Genomic DNA, 7500 nt, shown 5'->3' on the forward strand with positions numbered 1-7500 from the left:
AGCAGGAGGAGAGATTTGGACTGAATAGGGGGGTGGGGGAGAGAGAGAGAGAGAGAGGAGAGGGAGAGAGGAGAGAGAGGGAGAGGGGGAGGGGAGAGTAGAGAGAGAGGAGAGAGAGGGGAGGGGGAGAGGGAGGGAGAGAGGGAGGAGGGAGAGGAGAGGAGAGAGAGGGGGAGGGGAGAGGAGAGGGAGGGGGAGGGGGGGAGGGGCATCATCCTGGGCAGGGGAATTTACCTTTTGTCGGGCAGCAGCTTCGGTTCAGCAGCAACTCGGCTTGTACGCGAGGCCATGTCGGTTTTTTACAGTCTCCTCGTTCCATTTCGGGTCGTTCTTATTTATTAAATTACCGGCGCGATTTTTTCGTCCTGTTTTTTTTTAATTCTTTTTAATTTTTTCCTCTTTGGATCCTCTTCTTAATCTCGTGATTCGATTAAAAAAAGAAAGAAACAACCCTTCGATTCTTTAATATTTTTCTTCTATTTCCCCCCATCTCCTCTTTCGTCCGCACGAGAAACCAGTCGGTCAAAATCTAGATCGAAAGGCTGCAATTCGGTGAAATTTTCGCGTGGAGAGAAAAAAAAAAAAAGAAAAAATCCCGACTTAGCAACTCAGCGCTGGGGCTGAGGACCCGACCGTCGTCTGCTGAGAGAGGGCGGGCAGTCGGTGTTGCGCGCCGAGGGAGGACGCAGACGGCCCCCTCACGCCAGCCCTCTTTGTCGTTGTGCTAGCGATTTTGGTGTTCCCCGTGTGGTCTCCTCGTACGTGCATTTGTGTCGTGGTGTCCTGATGTGCTATCTACCTATCCCCCGAATAGCCATTGCTGTTACGAAAGGAAAAGCGAAGAGGATTTAATATTTTTTTTATCATCGTTCTGTGTCGCTCCCGGTGGCAGAGGGACTAGTCTGAGGATAATTATGGCGGGGCGCGTTGAAGTTCCCGCAGTGTGGGCACCAACGTCTCACGTACCCGGGCCGGAGGAGGAGGAGGAGGAGGAGGAGGAGGAGGAGGAGGAGGAGGAGGAGGAGGGAGGAGGAGGAGGGAGGAGGAGGAGGAGGGAGGAGGAGGAGGAGGAAGGAAGGGAGGAGGAAGAAGAAGAAGAAGAGAGGGAGGAGGGAGGGAGGGAGGGGGAGAGGAGAGGGGAGAAAGAAGCAAAATAATGAGAATAAGGAGGAGGAGGCGAAAGAATAAGACCAGAAGAAGAATGAAGAAGAAGGAGAAGAATAAGAAAGAGAAGAAGAGGAAGAAGTAGAAGAAAAAAAAAGAAAGAAAAAGTAAGAGCAGTAAAAGAAAGAAGAAGACGAAGTAGAAGAGGAGGAGGAGGAGGAGGAGGAGGAGGAGGAGGAGGAGGAGGAGGAGGAGGAGGAGGAGGAGGAGGAGGAGGAGGAGGAGGAGGAGGAGGAGGAGCTGGCGGCGGCCTCCGAGCTGGATGAACTTGCTCGCAGGACCCCGGCCAGTGCGCTCTCTGGAGGAAAAACAGCATCCCTGCTTCTTGCGCTCCCTCGCTCCCTTTGCTCTTTCGCTCTCCTCTCTCTGTCTCTTCTCTTCTTTCTCTTTCTTTTTTCTCACTCTTTCATTCTCTCATTCTCTCATTCTCTCTCACTCTCTCTCTCACTCTCTCACTCTCTCACTCTCTCACTCTCTCACTCTCTCACTCTCTCTCTCTCTCTCTCTCTCTCTCTCTCTCTCTCTCTCTCTCTCTCTCTCTCTCTATCTCTCTCCTTGTCTCCCTCTCCCTCCGTCTCCCTCTCTCTCTCTTTCTCTCCCTGTCTCTTTATCTCTGGAGCCCCTACTCCCCTCTCCCTCCCCCCCTCACTCCCCCTTCCCCACCCTTTCTCCCCCCTCCTCTCTCTCTCTCTGTCTCTGTCTCTCTCTCTCTCTCTTCTCATTCTCTCTCTCTCTCTCTCTCTATCTATCTCTCTCTCTCTCTCTCTCTCTCTTACTCTCTTACTCTCTCTCTCTCTCTCTCTCTCTCTCTCTCTCTCTCTTACTCTCTCTCTCTCTCTCTCTCTCTCTCTCTGTCTCTCTCTCTCTCTTTCTCTTTCTCTCTCTCGTCTTTCGCCCGAATATTCCATTTTGTCTTACCTCGTCCTTTTGGTTTTTTAGTTTTAATTTTCATTTATCTATTTTTTTTCATTTATCTTTTTTTTTGCTTGTTTGTCTGACGCTTTTGTGATGATGGAGAAGACATTTTTGTTTTGTCTTCTTGTTTATTATTATTTTGGGTCGTTTAGTGACTTCTTTTCGGGAAGACTTGCATACAAAATATTATTATTTGTAGCATTATTTGTATCGTTATTATTACTTTAATGATGGTAAAAATGATGATAATGATAATAATGAGGTTATAATAATATATAATGATAATGATGATGAGGATAATGATAATAATAATATAATTATGATAATAGTAATAATGATAATAATAGTGATAATAATGATGATAATAATAATAATAAGAATGATCATAATGATATCAAATTGTTATTAATATCATTATCATCATTATTGTTCTCACCACCACCACCACCATCAAGATCATCATCATTGAAATTATCAAATTTAACATTGTTGTTCTTGTTACTGTTATTTTTTTCTTGCTTTCAATTTTTCCATCATTATTTCTCACTGTCTGTTATTATTATCACTATTATTATTAATACTATTATTCCCAGTATTGATTTTGTTATGATGATGATAATGGTGATGATGATGATGATGATGATTATTATTGTTACTATTTTTGTCACTATTATTGTTACTATTATTATCATTACTATTTATATTATCATTGTTATTATTATCACTATGATTATCACCCTTTACATCATTATTATTACTATCCGTTTTATCTTAATTTCGCTTTCATTCATCTTGATCTCGGCGCCATTAATATCTCTCACCTGCAACGTGCTCACTTTCTCTTTAAATCTTGCACAGAGGAGGAATTAACCTTGCAACTTGCATTCGTGTCATTTTTTTTTTTTTTTTTTGGTTATTTTTTCGTTATTTCGTTCACTGTCGGGGATGCTGTGTTTTTTTTCATTTTTTTTTAAAACTTTTTCATTTTTTTTTTTACTCTCTCTCTCTCTCTCTCTCTCTCTCTCTCTCTCTCTCTCTCTCTCTCTCTCTCTCTCTCTCTCTCTCTCTCTCTCTCTCTCTCTCTCTCTCTCTCTTTTTTTTTACTCTTTGGCGCTAGTTGGTGCCAAGAGCAAGAGAATTTGGAAATTATGTGCCGTAGAGTATTTGAACGAAAAGATTGTGTGTTAATGCTGTTTTTTTTTTCCTGTATTTTCTGTCTCTTAATCTTTTTTGAGGGGGTCTGTTTGTCTGTCTCTGTCTCTCTACTCTCTCTCTCTCTCTCTCTCTCTCTCTCTCTCTCTCTCTCTCTCTCTCTCTCTCTCTCTCTCTCTCTCTCTCTCTCTCTCTCTCTCTCTCTCTCTCTCCCTCCTTTACTCTTTGGCCTTTGGTGCAAAGAGGAAGAAAATTTGAAACTACAGTGCGTGGTATTTCTCTCGAAAGATTGACATTCTGTTAATGCTTTTTTTTTCTCTCTGTATTTCTCTGTCTCTTGAAAATCTTTTTTTTTTTTTTGAGATGTTCTGTCTCTCTCTCTCTCTCTCTCTCTCTCTCTCTCTCTCTCTCTCTCTCTCCCTCCCTCCCTCCCTCCTCCCTCCCTCCCTCCCTCCCTCTCTCTCTCTCTCTCTCTCTCTCTCTCTCTCTCTCTCTCTCTCTCTCTCTCTCCCTCTCTCCCTCCCTCTCTCTCCCTCTCTCTCTCTCTCTCTCTCTCTCTTTTACTCTTTGGCCTTTGGTGCAAGAGGAAGAGAATTTGGAAATTACGTGCGTGGTATTTGAACGAAAGATTGTGTGTTAATGCTTTTTTTTTCCTGTATTTTCTGTCTTAATCTTTTTTTTTTTTGGTCTGTTTGTCTCTCTCTCTCTCTCTCTCTCTCTCTCTCTCTCTCTCTCTCTCTCTCTCTCTCTCTCTCTCTCTCTCTCTCTCTCTCTCTCTCTCCCTCTCCCTCTCTCTCTCTCTCTCTCTTTCTCTCTCTCTCTCTCTCTCTCTCTCTCTCTCTCTCTCTCTCTCTCTCTCTCTCTCTCTCTCTCCTCAATCTCCCTCCCTCCCCTCCCTCCTCTCTCTCTCTCTCTCTCTCTCTCTCTCTCTCTCTCTCTCTCTCTCTCTCTCTCTCTCTCTCCTCTATCTCCCTCCCTCTCTCTCCCTCCCTCCTCTCCCTCCCTCCCTCCCTCCCTCCCTCCCTCTCTCTCTCTCTCTCTCTCTCTCTCTCTCTCTCTCTCTCTCTCTCTCTCTCTCTCTCTCAATCTCTCTCCACTCCCTCCCTCCCTCCCTCTCTCCCTCCCTCTCTCTCTCTCTCTCTCTCTCTCTCTCTCTCTCTCTCTCTCTCTCTCTCTCTCTCTCTCTCTCTCTCTCTCTCTCTCTCTCTCTCTCTCTCTCAATCTCTCTCCCTCCCTCCCTCCCTCCCTCTCTCTCTCTCTATCTTAAGATCTTGATTTCACTTGATTACGACTTGCAAAGACTGTTTGCAATGTAACTTTTTCCCTCCACTGTTCACTCTTGCAAGAAAGTGATGTTGCGATCTGTATGGAAGTAGATCGTGTTTATGTGTGTGTGTGTGTGTGTGTGTGTTTGTGTGTGTGTGTGTGTGTGTGTGTGTGTGTGTTTGTTGATGGGTGAGTGTGTGTGTGTTGTGTGTGATGGGTGAGTGTGTGTGTGTCTGTGTTTGTGTGTGTGTGTGTTTATGTGTGAGTGAGTGTGTGTGTGTGTTGTGTGATGTGGTGTATGTGTGTGTGTGTGTTGTGTGATGTGGTGTGTGTGTGTGTGTGTGTTGTGTGATGTGTGTGTGTGTGTGTGTGTGTGTGATGTGTGAGTGTGTGTGTTTGTTGATGGGTGAGTGTGTGTGTGTGTGTGTGTGTGTGTGTGTGTGTGTGTGTGTGTGTGTGTGTGTGTGTGTGTGTGTGTGTGTGTGTGTGTGTGTGTGTGTGTGTGTATGTGTTAATATATGAATGTATATTTGCACGCGTGTGTACGAAAGGAGACGAAAGAGGAAGCACACAGATTGATAATAAAAAAAAAGTAAGCAAAACGCCAGAAACGTAGAAATAGAATTTAATAAAAGCCAAAGCAAGGCAGTTGCACTTTGCTCATTTTTTGCTACAGAATTAACGGTTAATTGGATTTAAATATTTCTCGACAGCAAGCATTGGAAAATAAGTCACACTCCTTTTTTTCACTTACATATAATATAAATCTAATCAGTTCTTTCTATTCCTGTATTCCTGATTAACAAAGAAGAATAATGCGCTGGATTTTTTCCCCAAAAGCAAAATTACTTTTATTTTTTTGTTACATTTTTGCAAATTCTACTTTCATTTTTTTTATCACTAACATTTTTCTGTCAACAAGGATGATTATGCTGTTTTACTCTTTTTTTGTTGTTATTGCCATCTTTATTATTTAGTTGTTTACTCACTAATTTATTTATTTATTTATTTACTCACTAATTTATTTATTTATTTATTTACTCACTAATTTATTTATTTATTTACTCACTAATTTATTTATTTATTTACTCACTAATTTATTTATTTATTTACTCACTAATTTATTTATTTATTCCCTTACATATTTATTTGTTTGATTACTCATTTATTTATTGTATATTCATTAATTTATTCATTTGTTTATTTATGGATTTGATTATATTTGTCTATCCACTTTTTTCAGCTTTCCCCATAGTTGTTATCATTTAACGACGCAATAAACTTGATTCCCCCCCCTCCCCCCCCTCCCCCAGCAGCGCCCCCCCCAGCTCCCCCACCCCTTTGTCCTTCTGGAAACTTCTGGAGATAATGGCGGAACTTTGTCATTAAATTGCCCGTACGTTCTGCGCTGTATACGTTCATGTGTGCGGGTTTGGGTTCATGTGTGCGGGTTTAAGTTCATGTGTGCGGGTTTAGGTTCATGTGTGCGGGTTTAAGTTCATGTGCGTGGGTTTGCGTTCATGTGTGCGGGTTTACGTTCATGTGTGCGGGTTTAGGTTGATGTGTGCTGGTTTACGTTCATGTGTGCGGGTTTACGTTCATGTGTGCGGGTTTAGGTTGATGTATGCGGGTTTAAGTTCATGTGTGCGGGTTTACGTTCATGTGCGCGGGTTTAAGTTCATGTGTGCGGGTTTAGGTTCATGTGTGCGAGTTTACGTTCATGTGTGCGGGTTTAAGTTCATGTGCGTGGGTTTGCGTTCATGTGTGCGGGTTTAGGTTCATGTGTGCGGGTTTGGGTTCATGTGCGTGGGTTTGCGTTCATGTATGCGGGTATACGTTCATGTGTGCGGATTTACGAATACAAGTGTGTTACTGTGTGTACGTACCATGGTTATGTAGACTATACAGGGAGAAACAGAGAAAGAAACAGAAACAGAGAAAGAGAAAGGAATAGAGGTAGCTAGAGGTAAAGATAAAGAGAGAGAGATAGAAATAGAGACAGAAAGAGAAAGAAAAATAGACAGGTAGAGAGAGAAAGATAGAGATAGAGATAAAGAAAGAGAAAGAAAAAGAGACAACTAGAGCTAGAGCTAGAGAGAGAAAGATAGAGATAGAGAGAAAGATAGAGATAGAGAAAAAGATAGAGATAGAGATAGAAAGATAGAGAGAGAAAGAGAAAGAGAAGGAGACAGATAGAGATAGAGAGAAATATAGTGATAGAGAGAAAGATATAGATAGAGATCGAGAGATAGAGAAAGATAGAGATAGAGATCGAGAGATAGAGAAAGATAGAGATCGAGAGATAGAGAAAGATAGAGATCGATAGTTAGAGAAAGATAGAGATAGAGATAGAGATCGAGAGATAGAGAAAGATAGAGAGAGAGATAGAGATCGGGAGATAGAGAAAGATAGAGATAGAGATAGAGATCAAGAGATAGAGAAAGATAGAGATAGAGATAGAGATAGAGATCGAGAGATAGAGAAAGATAGAGATAGAGATAGAGATCGAGAGATAGAGAAAGATAGAGATCGAGATAGAGAGAAAGATAGAGATCGAGGAATGAAGAGAAGATAGAGAGAAAGATAGAGAAAGACAGAGATCAGAGATAGAGAAGAATGAAAGAGACAGAGAAAGATAGAGATAGAGATAGAGAAGGATAGAGATAGAGACAGAGATCGAGAGATAGAGAAAGATAGAGATAGAGACAGAGATCGAGAGATAGAGAAAGATAGAGATAGAGGTAGAGATCGAGAGATAGAGAAAGATAGAGATAGAGATAGAGATCGAGAGATAGAGATAGAGAAAGATAGAGATAGAGATCGAGAGATAGAGAAAGATAGAGATCGAGAGATAGAGAAAGATAGAGAGAAAGATAGAGAAAGAGACAGAGATCCAGAGATAGAGAAAGATAGAGAAAGAGACAGAGAAAGATAGAGATAGAGATAGAGAATGATAGAGATAGTGACAGAGATCGAGAGATAGAGAAAGATAGAGATAGAGAT

At 41.9% G+C, this 7500-nt stretch overlaps 1 long non-coding RNA gene across 1 annotated transcript in view; it reads left to right on the forward strand.

Moving 5' to 3' along the window:
• The first annotated feature begins 654 nt into the window (after window positions 1–654).
• LOC138859293 (uncharacterized) overlaps window positions 655–7500 on the forward strand; it is a 22151-nt gene continuing 15305 nt past the window's right edge. Inside the window, exon 1 of the long non-coding RNA XR_011398127.1 lies at window positions 655–758. This is a non-coding gene — a long non-coding RNA (uncharacterized lncRNA). The remainder of the gene's footprint in view (window positions 759–7500) is intronic.

Source organism: Penaeus vannamei, chromosome 34 (assembly GCF_042767895.1).
Source record: "Penaeus vannamei isolate JL-2024 chromosome 34, ASM4276789v1, whole genome shotgun sequence".
Classification (NCBI taxonomy): Eukaryota; Metazoa; Arthropoda; class Malacostraca; order Decapoda; family Penaeidae; genus Penaeus; species Penaeus vannamei.